Source organism: Nomascus leucogenys, chromosome 5, assembly GCF_006542625.1.
Source record: "Nomascus leucogenys isolate Asia chromosome 5, Asia_NLE_v1, whole genome shotgun sequence".
In the NCBI taxonomy this organism is placed as follows: Eukaryota; Metazoa; Chordata; class Mammalia; order Primates; family Hylobatidae; genus Nomascus; species Nomascus leucogenys.
This window is the reverse complement of record NC_044385.1, coordinates 12,025,681-12,040,178: the sequence shown is the minus strand read 5'-3', so window position 1 is coordinate 12,040,178 and position 14,498 is coordinate 12,025,681. Positions and strand designations below refer to the sequence as shown.

Here is a 14,498-nt window from a genome sequence, read left to right as displayed (position 1 = left end):
GGCATGGTGGTACATGGCTGTAATTTCAGCCACTTATGAGGCAGGAAGATTGCTTGACCCCAGAAGTTCGAAGCTGCAGTGAGCTATGATCATGGCACTGCACTCCAGCCTGGGCAACAGAGTCAGACCCTGTCTCAAAACAAACAAAAACAGCATGAGGCTGGGTACAGTGGCTCATGCCTGTAATCCCAGCACTTTGGGAGGCCAAGGGGGGCAGATCACTTGAGGCCAGGAGTTCAAGACCAACCTGGCCAACATGGTGAAACCCTATCTCTACTAAAAAATACAAAAATTAGCCAGATGTGGTGGCACATGCCTATAATCCCAGCTACTGGGGAGGCTGAGGCATGAGAATCACTTGAGCCTGGGAGGCAGAGCTTGCAGTGAGCCAAGATCATGCCACTGCACTTCAGTCTGGGCAACAGAGCGAGACTCTGTCTCAAAAACAAAAAACAAAACAAAACCAAAACAGCACCAGATACTTGACTGCTAGATTGCACATGAGCAAATGGTTCTGGGGCTAGAGATTGCGAAAGAAACCTAAGCCATCTTCCAAGATGTGAAGAGTTGGGCTGCAAGCAGGGAAAGTCCAGAGAGGCAGGGCGAAATGTCAGAACAAGTGACCGACTCCTCTGTTTGTTGAAGCCTCTCTGTGACACACGGTTATCCAGCTTAGAACGTCTCTGGGTACAGTTCGGTTCCTTATCTGTGGCCTCTTCAAAAAGTGTCAATCATGAGGGTTGAAACACCCGCCTACGTACACACACACTTAGTGAATGAATTGACACAAGCCTCCAGATTCTTTTTTGAGAGTAGAATAGCACTCACTGTCCAATAGAAATATGATGCAGGCCCCAAAGCTGAGCCATATATGCAATTTAAAGTTTTTAGCAGCTTCTTTTTTTTTTTTTTGAGATGGAGTTTTGCTCTGTCGCCCAAGCTGGAGTGCAGCAGCACGATCTCAGCCGATCTCAGCTCACTGCAATCTCCACCTCTTGCACCCAAGCGATTCTCCTGCCGGAGCCTCCCAAGTAGCTGGAACGACAAGTGTGCACCACCATGCCCCGCTAATTTTTGTATTTTTAGTAGAGACAGCATGTTGCCATGTTGGCCAGGCAGGTCTCGAACTCTTGGCCTCAGGTAATCACCCCGCCTCGGCTCCCAGAGTGCTGAGATTACAGGCATGAGCCACTGCATCCCGCCATTAGCAGCCTCATTTAAAAAGGTAAAAGGAAATATGACAATAATTATAATAACGTAATCAATATTTTAAATGATAGTTGAGGGCCCGGCACGGTGGCTCACGCCTGTAATCCCAACACTTTGGGAGGCCGAGGCAGGCGGATCACCTGAGGTCAGGAGTTCGAGACCAGCCCGACCAACATGGAGAAACCCCATCTCTACTAAAAATGCTAAATTAGCTGGGCATGGTGGTGCATGCCTGTAATCCCAGCTGCTCAGGAGGCTGAGGCAGGAGAATCGCTTGAACCTGGGAGACAGAGGTTGTGGTGAGCCGAGATTGCGCCACTGCACTCCAGCCTGGGCAAAAAGAGTGAAAGTTCATTTCAGAAAAAAAAAAAATTGTTGAAGTATTTTACATTCTTTTGCTCCTACTAAGTCTGCAAAACCCAGTGTGCCTTTTACACTGAAGGAGCGTCTTCGTTCCAACTAGCCACAGCTGAAGTGGTCAGCAGCCACATGGGGCCGGCGGCCTGCAGGCTGGACAACACCAGTCCAGGTGTATCCAGCGAGTTGCTGAGGATGGGAGGATGGAAAGGAGGAGTATGAAATCGTGCCTGGAATGTCCAAGCGGATTTACTCTTATTGGTTAAAGATGTCCACTAGGTGGCGATATATGCAAGGAATGAAAATTTACTATGTGGCTGCATTGTTAATCCATGCAATTATTTGTAGATATAATTCAGTATTTCCATCATCCCTGCAAGATGAGTAACAGGATATTCACTTTGTGGATGAGGAAAATGAACCTGAAGCAACCTAGGCGTCTAGTGAAAGGGTTTCCAGCCAGCAACCGGAGGAGGCAGGAATCATGCCCGGGTGTGTCTGGTGCCGGAGCCCAGAGGCTTCCCAGATCCGCACACTTCATGCTCACTCATCTGCCAGCCACACAGAGGTCCTGGGTGCCTGGTGGGCGATGAGCAAGTGACAGACAGTCCGTGTGATGAGGTTGCTCAGGCTGATGTGACAACAGTGAGAAGAGGCGTCTCATCTCATCCCTAACCAGACGGGGTTAGGGATGGCGTCTTGGAGCAGCCAACAGGAGAGATTGACATCGCTGATAAAGAGGCAGATTCACATGACCTCATCTTTGTCAGTGCACAAAATGGCACCCTGCAGCCTACTGGACCCGGCTGCAGAAAGCTCTGGGTGTGCAGCAATACCACGTGGCCTCAGTCCTGTGCCAACGGGCCAAGATGGCGATGAGCCACTTTGAGCCCAACGAGTACATCCACTATGACCAGCTAGAGAAGAACATTAACATTGTTCGCAAACGACTGAACCGGCCTCTGACCCTCTTGGAGAAGATCGTGTATGGACACCTGGATGACCCAGCCAGCCAGGAAATCGAGCAGGGCAAGACATATCTGTGGCTGTGGCCGGCCCGCGTGGCCATGCTGCAGTTCATCAGCAGTGGGCTGCCCAAGGTGGCCATGCCGTCCACCATCCACTGTGACCATCTGAAAGAGGCCCAGCTCGGGGGCCAGAAAGGCCTGTGCCAGGCCAAGGACATCAACCAGGAAGTTTATAATTTCCTGACAACTGCAGTTGCCAAATATGGCGTGGACTTCTGGAGGCCTGGATCTGGAATCATTCATTAGATTATTCTGGAAAACTATGCATACCTCAGGGTTCTTCTGATTGGCACTGACTGCCACACCCCCAGTGGTGGTGGCCTGGGGAGCATCTGCATTGGAGTTGGGGGTGCCAATGCTGTGGAGATCATGGCTGGGATCCCCTGGGAGATGAAGTGCCCCAAGGTGATTTGCACGAAGCTAACAGGCTCCCTCTCCAGTTGGACCTCACCCAAAGATGTGATCCTGAAGGTGGCAGGCATCCTCATGGTGAAAGGTGACACAGGTAGGTGCAATTGTGGAATACCATGGGCCCGGCGTAGACTCCATCTCCTGTGCTGGCATGGCGAAATCTGCAACATGGGTGCAGAAATTGGGGCCACCACTTCCGTGTTCCCTTACAACCACAGGATGAGGAAGTACCTAAGCAAGACCGGCCAGACAGACATTGCCGGTCTAGCTGATGAATTCCAGGATCACTTGGTGCCTGACCCTGGCTGCTGTTATGACCAACTAATTGAAATTAACCTCAGTGAGCTGAAGCCACACATCAATGGGCCCTTCACCCCTGATAAGGCTCACCCTGTGGCAGAAGTGGGCAAGGTGGCAGAGAAGGAAGGATGGCCTCTGGACATCCGAGTGGGTCTGATTGGTACCTGCAACAATTAAAGCTATGAAGATCCGGGGCACTCAGCAGCTGTGGCCAAGCAGGCACTGGCCCATGACCTCAGGTGCAAGTCCCACTTCACCATCACTCCAGGCTCCGAGCAGATCCACGCCACCATTGAGCGGGACAGCTACACACAGATCTTGAGGAATGTGGGCGGCATCGTCCTGGCCAATGCTTGTGGCCTCTGCATTGGCCACTGGGACATGAAGGACATCAAGAAGGGGAAGAAGAACACGATCGTCACCTCCTACAACAGGAACTTCACGGCCACAACAACACAGACCCCAAGACCCATGCCTTCGTCACGTCCCCAGAGATTGTCACAGCCCTGGCCATTGCGGGAATCCTCAAGTTCAACCCAGAGACCAACTACCTGACAGGCAAGGATGGGAAGAAGTTCAAGCTGGAGCCTCCGGATGCAGATGAGCTTCCCCAAGCAGAGTTTGGCCCAGGGCAGGGCACCTACCAGCACCCCCTACAGGACAGCAGTGGCCAGCACGTGGATGTGAGCCCCACCAGCCAGCGCCTGCAGCTCCTGGAGCGTTTTGACAAGTGGGATGGCAGGGACCTGGCGGACCTGCAGATCGTCATCCAGGTCAGAGGGAAGTGTACTTCTGACCGCATCTCGGCTGCTGGCCCCTGGCTCAAGTTTTGTGGGCACTTGGACAACATTTCCAACAACCTGCTCATTGGTGCCATCAACATTGAAAACAGCCAGTCCAACTCCGTGTGCAGTGCCGTCACCCAGGAGTTTGGCCCCGTCCCTGCCACTGCCCGCTGCTGCAAGAAACATGGCATCAGGTGGGTGGTGATTGGGGACAAGAACTCGAGCCGGGAGCACGCAGCGCTGGAGCCTCACCGCCTCTGGGGCCGGGCCATCATCACCGAGAGCTTTGCCAGGATCCATGAGACCAACCTGAAGAAGCAGGGCCTGCTGCCCCTGACCTTTGCTGACCCAGCCGACTACAGCAAGGTTCACCCTGTGGACAAGCTGACCATTCAGGGCCTGAAGGACTTCGCCCCTGACACGCCCCTGAAGTTCATCATCAAGCACCCCGATGGGACCCAGGAGACCATCCTCCTGAACCACACCTTCAACAAGATGCGGATCAAGTGGTTCTGTGCCAGCAGTGCCCTCAACAGAATGAAGGAGCTGCAGCAGTGAGGGCGGTGCATCCCACCACCCCCCCCCAACCACGCCCCCCAGGGCTGGCGTCATGTTCTAGTTCAGCTCCACGTGTGCCATCAGCAGATCCGATCCATCCAGCCATGGGTTCTGATTCCAAGATGATGTGACGAGACGTGCTTCCTGCTCCCTGCTCAGCCCACAGAGTGACTGTGGTTGGGGGAGGTTCTTAAAATAACTTTTTAGCCCCTGCCTTCCTATTTTTAGTGTTTGGTTCCGATCTTAAGCAGCTCCATGCAACCGTATTTATTTTTATTGACAAGACTCCCATCTAAAGTTTTTCTCCTGCCTGCCCATTTCATTGGTGGCTGAAGGATTCTAGAGAAACTTTTTTTCTTGCAAGGAAAACAAGAAGCCAAAATTAAAAAAAAATTAAAAAGGCAGATTCAGCAAGCTGCTGTGGGGAGGTGTTAAGGGCAGCTCTTTGGGGGATCGCACATAACACCACATGGCTAGAATAGGGTCCAGGTTATGCTGTGGGGTGAACATGTGGGGTGAGAGCAGTAGACATGTCAGCAGTGGGCACAGCACCGAGGGTATTCTACCCCCAGAGCAGCAGGATTTAGGCAGGTGATTGATATGAAGAGTTTTACTACTTAGAGGGCTCCAGACCCCAGAAGCAGAGGGTTGAGCAAATGAGGCACCCGGTCCAGGGATGATCCCACCTGCGCGCTGCCTTTGCACATTTGAATGACAAGTTTAACCACATGCAGTTACCCTGCAGCATAGGACCTGTCCTAGCCAACAGAACGGAGCAAGAGTTCTGGAAGGTGTTTGATGTTTGCACCATAGGCTGTGGAGTCCCACAAATCTAAACTCAATCTCTGGCTTTGCCATTCACTAGTACCATAACTTCCGGCAACCCTTAATTTCTGTATCATAAAGTAGGAATAATGCTGGCATCAGCGGGTTGAGCTGCTGTGAGGATTAAGTGAAGCATTGCTTGCAAGGTCATGTTACCAAAGCAGTCCCACAGTGGAGCGTTCAGGACCACGAGTGGATGGCGGCACCGGACTCTGAAATTCTCATCTGGTCTCCTCCTGTGTGGCACGCACATCAGCACGTGGCCAGGCCTAGATACCAGCCCCATGAGCCACGTGTTCATTCAGGAACTATTCCAACCTTACACACCAGGCCCTGGGGAGGGAAAGATGCTGCCTTCATGGAGCTGATAGCCTGGTCGGGGAGATAGATGGTAGTTAAATGACACAATGAATATATAAATAGAACCATGACAAGTGTTTCAGAGGGGAACCCTGTGTTCTAATTGGGGAGGTAGAGAAATGCTTGCCTGGTGTGTTAGTTTCCCAGCACTGTCATGACAAAGTACCACAAACTGAGGGACTTGAAACAACAGGATTTTATTCTCACAGTTCTGGAGGCTGGAAGATCGAGACTGAGGTTAGGCAGGGCCGTGCACCCTCTGGAGGCCCTGGAGGAGGTTCCTTACCGGCCCTTTCCCAGCATCTGGCATTGCTGGCGGCCCTTGGGAATCCTTGGCTGGTAGATGTATCGCTCCAGTCTCTGCCTTTGGTGTCACATGAACTTCTCCCCTCTGTCTCTGTCTGTGTCCAAACATCTCTTTCCTTTATAAGAACACCAGTCATTGGATTTAGGGCTTCTACTCCAGCATGACCTCATCTTAACTTGATTATATCTGCAAAGACCCCATTTCCAAATAAGGTCACTTTCACAGCTACAGTGGGGGGCGGGGTTGGGACTTCAATATATCTTTTGGGGGAACACAAAAGATAAATTGATATATATATTTCCCCTACATCATTTGGGGAGGTGATATTTGAGCCAAGATCTGCAGCTTGAGAAAGTCTTATCCAGTCAAAGAGGTCAGGAAGCAGGTTCTGGGCAGGACGTGGCCTGTGCAAAGGCCCTGGGGCAGGAGGGAGCACAGCACCTACAAGGGACTGAGCAAGGGCAGAGAAAGGGATGGGCTTTGGGCACTGATTATCTTTAGGAGTGAAAGAGTTGCTAGGTATTGTCATTGTTGTTTCTGTATAAAGGATCACACAGGACAGGCCTCAGTGCCCCGTCCTGATGTGCTGTTCAAGCTGCTCAATCTGCTTTCCTGCTGTATGCCTCACACCCAGTTCTTTTCCCATCACGTATCATTCAGAGCAACGTGCAACCGCAAATATTTCTAAATGGGGAGAACTCAGGCAGTTGGCACGGCATGCCTTCAGCTCAGTGCACAGACTCTGCCCCAGACAACCCACCTGTGTGTCCACATTACCCACTGAGCTGAGCACCTCCTGAGGGTGGGGGTCATATCATGTTAATATTTGTACATCCAACATTTCATGAAATGTTAGGAACATCAGAGGAGTTTTATAAGTGTTTGCTAAATGTTACTGACTTAGATAATTTCAGGGTGTGGCCAATTCCATCCGAAGGGTGTTATTTATCTTGTCACTAACCGTATCCTAGAGAAGTTGTTAAGCATCCGTCTAATTCAAAAGAAAATGGGTAGATGGTGGGAGGGTTAGAGAGTGGACGCCATGTTGGAATGCAGGGGTAGGGGAAAGCCAGCTTGCTAATCAGAATGTCAGTGAAGGCTGGGAGCTGGGGCTCACGCCTGTCATCCCAGCACTTTGGGAGGCTGAGGCAGGAGGATCACTTGAAGCCAGAACTAGCCTGGGGAAACACAATAAGACTCTGTCTCTACAAAAAAAAAAAAAAAAAAACTTAAATACGTTAACCAGGTGTGGTGGTGCACGCCTGTAATCCCAGCACTTTGGGAAGCTAAGGTGGGCAGATTGCTTGAGCCCAGGAGTTCAAGACCAACCTGGGCAATATGGCAAAACCCCATCTCCACAAAAAATACAAAAATTAGCCAGGTATGATGGCGCACACCTGCAGCCCAAGTTACTCAGGAAGGTGAGTTGGGAAGATCACCTGAGCCCAGGGAAGTCGAGGCTTCAGTGAGCCGTGATGGTGCCACTGCACTCCATTCTGGGTGTCAAAGCGAGATCATGTCTCAAAATAAATAAATAATTGTTCTATAGAATTTTAGTGATTTAAGAAACTGTTCAGAATAGATTTATAAGTAAAAATTTTTAAAGGTATATATACATAGGCCGGGTGCAGTGGCTCACTTTGGGAGGCCTTTGGGAGGCCAAGGCACGTGGATCACCTGAGATTGGGAGTTTGAGACCAGTCTAAGCAACATGGAGAAACCCCGTCTCTACTAAAAATACAAAAATTAGCCAGGTGTGGTGGCGGGTGCCTGTAATCCCAGCTACTCGAGAGGCTGAGGCAGGAGAATCACTTGAACCTGGGAGACGGAGGTTGCAGTAAGCCAAGATTGTGCCATTGCACTCCAGCCTGGGCAACAAGAGCGAAACTCTGTCTCAGGAAAAAAAAAAAAAAAGGCATATATACATGTGCGTTGATTTGTGTATAGAGTAAGACAAACATTTTAAAAATAAAACAGACCCAAATCCTAACAGTTATCTGGATGGTAGGATTGCAAGTGGGTTTTTTCTTTCTCTTTTTTCTTCTTTTTTTTTGGAGATGGAGTTTCGCTCTTGTTACCCAGGCTGGAGTGCAATGGCACGATCTTGGCTCAGCACAACCACTGCCTCTTGGGTTCAAGCTATTCTCCTGCCTCAGCCTCCCAAGTAGCTGGAATTACAGGCATGTGCCACCACGTCTGGTTAATTTTTGTATTTTTAGTAGAGACGGGGTTTCTCCATGTTGGTCAGGCTGGTCTCGAACTCCTAACCTCAGGTGATCTGCCCACCTTGGCCTCCCAAAGTGCTGGGATTACAGGCGTGAGCCACCACACCCAGCTCCGGTTTTTTTTCTGTTTCTGAATTTTTCTATGTATGCTGCATGGAACCATTATAATTAATTTTAAAAAGCAAATATATTTCATTTTTCTCCTGAAAACTGAAAACAACTCTTTATAAAAGAATTTTACATGCACAAGATGGTATGCTGTATAGTCATTTACAATAAAGTTTTAAAAGAATATTCCATAATATGAGAAAATATTCATGCTATATTTAGTGGAAGGAATAGGTTATGTAATAATATACTGTGTTTTTGTTTGTTTGTTTGAGACAGAGTTTCGCTCTTGTTGCCCAGGCTGGAGTGCAATGGTGTGATCTCGGCTCACTGCAACCTCTGCTTCCCAGGTTCAAGCGATTCTCCTGCCTCAACCTCCCGAGTAGCTGGGATTACAGGCATGCACTATCACACCTGGCTAATGTTTTGTATTTAGTAGAGACGGGGTTTCACCATATTGGTCAGGCTGGTCTCGAAATCCTGACCTCAGGTGATCCAACCACCTCAGCCTCCCTAAGTGCTGGGATTGCAGGCATAAGCCACCACACTCAGCCAATATACCATAATTTTTAAAAGGGCATTTACAGAAAGACTATCAATAAGTCTGGTATAATGCGTATAAACTGTGGAGTTACCAGGAATTCATATTTGCTTCTTTATACTTTTCTGTATTTTCCAGATTTTTAATTATGAATATGAATATCAAGCTATAATAAGAAAAGTTATTTTAAAGTCATATTATAAAATTGTTCAGGTTATCATGGCCAGGCAGGGTGGCTCATGCCTGTAATCCCAAAACTTTTCAAGGCCAAGGTGGGCAAATCACTTGAGCCCAGGAGTTCGATACCAGCCTGTGCAACATGGCAAAATCTTGTCTCTATAAAAACTACGAATATTAGCCAGATATGGTGCACACCTGTGATTCCAGCTACTAGGGAGGCTGCAGTGGGAGGATTGCTTGAGCCCAGGAGGCAGAGTTTGCAGTGAGTCATGATTTCGCCACTGTACTCCAGCCTGGGCAAAAAAGCAGGACCCTGTCTCAAAAAAGAAAAAAAAAAGTCAAGTTGTGAGACAATGGTTTTTATTTTTTATTTTATTTTTGAGATGGAGTCTTGCTCTGTCACCCAGGCTGGAGTGCAGTGGCACCATCTCGGCTCACTGCAACCTCCGCCTCCCAGGGTCAAGCGATTCTTCTGCCTCATCCTCCCGAGTAGCTGGGACTTCAGGCACGAGCCACCACGCCCAGGTAATTTTTGTATTTTTAGTAGGACGGGTTTCACCATATTGGCCAGGCTGGTCTCAAACTCCTAGACCTCATGATCCGCCCGCCTCGGCCTCCCAAAGTGCTGGGATTACAGGCATGAGCCACTGCGCCCGGCCGACAATGATTATTTTTAATTTTATTCCATGGTTTTCTATATTTTCCAAATTCTTCTCAATAACATAAAAATGATTTCATATTGTATTAATTACTACAATGCAACATTGTAAGGTCGGGGGACACTGATGGTGGTCTACCTCCTGATCCTCTAGTATGCAGTATTTCACCCAGGGTTTTCACAAGCAGTTTCTCATTTGGTCCTCAGAGAACCCTGTGCCTAGGTGAGGATGGCGGTGCTGCTTCTGAGAAGTCGCTGCCTCCCCTTCTCCCTTTAGCCTCCACTGCAAAAGAAGACACTTTGATGGCGGGGCCACAGTCAGTTCTGACTCCGATATCTTACAACACCTATATCAGGGACCAGCCTGGACCTGTTACCTGAGTGGGGTGTGGCCTCCTTTCCTCTGAGCTTTCCTGACAGCTGAAACTCCTGATCATTCAGCCCCTTACCTCCCCAAGCTTTCAGCACAAGCTCTCCTCCTCAGCCTTCTAAATAAATAAACAACACCTGCACAGAACACTGCCATTTTCTGTAAGCTTTTCTCCCCCTTTAAAAATTGCAGTAAAATATACATAAGACAAAATGTATCATTTAAATCGTTTTAAGTATACAATTCAGTGCCTGTGATATACATAAGATAAAATGTATCATTTAAAACATTTTAAGTGTACAATTCAGTGGGATGATATACATAAGACAAAATGTATCATTTAAATCATTTTAAGTGTACAATTCAGTGGGGTGATATACATAAGACAAAACGTATCATTGAAAACATTTTAAGTGTACAATTCAGTGGGGTGATATACATAAGACAAAATGTATCGTTTAAATCATTTTAAGTGTACAATTCAGTGGGGTGATATACATAAGACAAAATGTATCATTTAAATCATTTTAAGTGTACAATTCAGTGCCTTTAAGTCCATTCACGATGTTATTGCAACTGTCACCACCATCCAGCTCTGGAACTTCTTAATCATCCATGGGAAAGCTTTCGAATCCACAGTCTCATAACATTTTATTGCCATCCTCATCGTCAGGTGAGGAAACTGAGGCTTTCTTCCTTACCTTGCTTTTGCGTTTTCTCTTTAACACTTGCAGTCTGGCTTTTGCCCGTGGCTGTCCTGGAACTGACCCTCTTCAGGCTGTCAAAGACCCTCCTGGGGGCTGAATTTCATGGGCTGCTTCCTGGTCTTGTCTTGTTTCTGATCTGCAGCATTTGACAATCTTGTTTTCCAATCTCTGTCAGAAATTATCTCCTCCCCAGGTTTCCATAACACTCTCTCTCCTGAGTTTCCTACTACTAATTCTTGGGTGTTTTCTTGCTCTTTTCTTTTCATGTTTTTCTGTTTGTTTGATTGTTTTGTTTCTTTTTGTTGTTTTGAGACAGAGTCTCGCTCTGTTTCCTAGGCTGGAGTGCAGTCACTTTATCCTAGAACTTATGATGTAGTTGCCTGCGTGCCCATCTGTCTCCACAACAGGGCAAGGTCCTGGAAGCGGGGGTGGGGGGCATGGGGGAGGTCTTGCTTGCCCTCTTTATGTCTCAGTGCTTAGTGTACCTTATATTTGGACAATGAATAAATAAATGTGTGCTGCTCTAGAAAAGACATCATTGTCTCGATGGAGTGAAAATCAGTAAGGGGCAGATCTCGGCTCACTGCAACCTCCACCTCCCTGGTTCAAGTGATTCTCCTGCCTCAGTCTCCCGAGTAGCTGGGATTACAAGCACTCGCCAACCCGCCAGGCTAACTTTTTGGTGTTTTTAGTAAGAGATGGGGTTTCGTCATGTTGGCCAAGCTGGCCTCGAACTCCCGACCTCAGTTGATCTGCAGGCCTCGGCCTCCCAAAGTGCTGGGATTACAGGCATAAGCCACTGTGCCTGGCCTCTTTTCATGTTTTTATGTTTTGAGATGGAGTCTTGCTCTGTCACCCAGGCTGGAGTGCAATGGTGCAATCTCGACTCACTGCAACCTCCACCTCCCGGGCTCAAACGATTCTCCTGCCTCAGCCTCTTGAGTAGCTGGGATTACAGGCACCCGCCACCATGCCTGGCTAATTTTTGTATTTTTAGTAGAGATGGGGTTTCGCCTTGTTGGCCAGGCTAGTCTCAAACTCCTGATCTCAGGTAATCTGCCCACCTCAGCCTCCCAAAGTGCTGGGATTATGGGTGTGAGCCACCACACCCAGCCTCTTTTCATGTTTTTAAATTAGTCTCCCCTTTATTTTATTTTATTTTATTTTATTTTTTAAATAGAGACAGGGTCTCGCTATGTTGCCCAGGCTGGTGTCAAACTCCTGCACTCAATCAGGGTCTTTTCTTCAGGCTTTTCCTGGCTCAGGAACTCATCCTCACTCCTTGGAACGTTTCAATAACCACTTCCCTGGTTTCCCTGCCTCTGGCCTTGCTGATTAGACAACTACGATCTTTCTACCAGGGAAATGTGATCCTGCCCTCAAGTCTACAAGGGCAGCCTGAGCTGACAGGATAACATCTAACCTCCTTAGTTAGATATAGGATGTCCCTTGTCATCTGGCCCCTGGTGACCTCTAACATTATCCCCACCCCACCCCACCCCACCCCTTTACATTCTGCAGTAGAACCGTCTGCAGTTCCAGTGCTGGAAGCCCAGACTGCCTCATGCCTCCCTGTCTCTGCATACGTGGTCGCTTTATCCTAGAACTTATGATGTAGTTGCCTGCGTGCCCATCTGTCTCCACAACAGGGCAAGGTCCTGGAAGCGGGGGTGGGGGGCATGGGGGAGGTCTTGCTTGCCCTCTTTATGTCTCAGTGCTTAGTGTACCTTATATTTGGACAATGAATAAATAAATGTGTGCTGCTCTAGAAAAGAGATCATTGTCTCGATGGAGTGAAAATCAGTAAGGGGCAGAGCAAGGACTGGACATCAGGTCTTGGAAAGTTCTGACCCTTCCCACTGTGTAAGCATCCTTTCTACTGAGGGACCTCCCGGGGTGACAAAGCCTTAGAGGAAATGTACGCAGTCTCTGCGTGGTCCTAAGAAAATAAAGGAAATAAAGTAAGTGTTGTAATCCTGGACTGGAGTAGAAAGACTTCTTACGGGGAGGCATTTTAAGGAGGGTGGAGAGGGGGGATGCTTCCCGCCTCCAGATCACAGTCTACAAGAGCTTGCTGCTTTAGATGAGCTCACACAAGACCGAGACGCAGGCAGAGTGGTGCGGCTGAAAGACATCTCTGCATCAGAAAACTTGAGTCCTGGTTTTTTCTAGATCTGCCACTGACTAGCAGATCTCAGAAGGCCCAGCAGCCTTCAGGTATAAAACAAAGGGGTATTTCCATCTCTTTCAACCCGAAAATCCAGAAAGTGGGGACATCTGTGTTTAAAGATTGTTCAACATTTTTCAGATTAAACTGATCCACATTTTCCAAGGTATCAAAGTGGTGGCTGCATCCTCTCTTGGTGCTGGGAATCACAGACTTCTCCCCTCACCCTTGACCGTGACCTGCTTCTAGAAGATGGTTGCTGATAGAAATGTCCAAGTTATTCAAGGGCTTCTCTAGAGGAAACAACTTCCGTTTCACTCTTGATTCTCTATGGGAAACAACTTCCATTTCACTCTTGATTTTCACCATTTTCACGTTATGGGTTGAGATAAATGGCCTTAGAGTTGATTCATCGAGCAGAGAGCGATTCTGCCTAGAGTTCTTTGAAAGCTGGCTATACTGAGTGAGATCCTAGGTCACTGCAGAGAAGGAAAGGGAAGAGAAGTGGGGAGGGAGAGGGGCACGGAGAGGGACAGGGAGATTGGTTTCCTTTTACAAACCCAGCTGGTTTCCTCAGTAGTTGTGTGTGGTTTCCACCAAACCCACCTATCACTTAGTTAGGACTGCTAATTAGGGGGCAGAGATGAGGACTGCTGTCTGTAGTCCTAAAGATGGTTATTAAGCAGGAGGCTGAGCTGGTGGTTGCAGCTGACACTGGAAATTCACCCAGCTTCGCCCCCCGGGAGATGTGCCACCCCTACATCATAGGGAGCTGTGGCCCACAGGCATTTCATTCTCCAAAATCCTACATTCATCTTACTTCATTTAATGTTTGCAGCCACATAAGAAGTAGAAAACATAACTTAATTTCCAGATTAGAAGACTGAAGTTTGGACAGAAAAAATAACTTGCCCAGTGTCACCCAGTGGGCACACGGAGGAGCTGGGATTCAACACCAATGACTCCAAGACCATGGTCTGTCTCCATAAGACTAGTCTACCCACCTCGATTCTCTGCCTGTCAGGCCTTCTCTGTTTTTCCACCTGCTAAATAAATCACACCTGGTTCCATCTCTCCTTCTTTCCTCCCCTAACCCAAGACTCTTTTTGTTGTTGTTGTTTTGGAGATGGAGTTTGCTGTTGTTGCCCAGGCTGGAGTGCAGTGGCACGATCTCGGCTCACCACAACCTCTGCCTCCCAGGTTCAAGCGATTCTCCTGCCTCAGCCCCCCGAGTAGCTGGGATTACAGGCACGTGCCACCATGCCCAGCTAATTTTTGTATTATTAGTAGAGATGGGGTTTCACCATGTTGCCCAGGGTGGTCTTGAACTCCTGACCTCAGGTGATCCACCCCCCTCAGCCTCCCAAAGTGCTGGGATTACAGGCATGAGCCACCATGCCCG

General features: G+C 48.4%; 1 pseudogene; it reads left to right on the top strand.

Moving 5' to 3' along the window:
* Positions 1 to 2,344: 2,344 nt before the first annotated feature.
* Positions 2,345 to 4,648, top strand: LOC100593106 (annotated as a pseudogene).
* Positions 4,649 to 14,498: the final 9,850 nt, after the last annotated feature.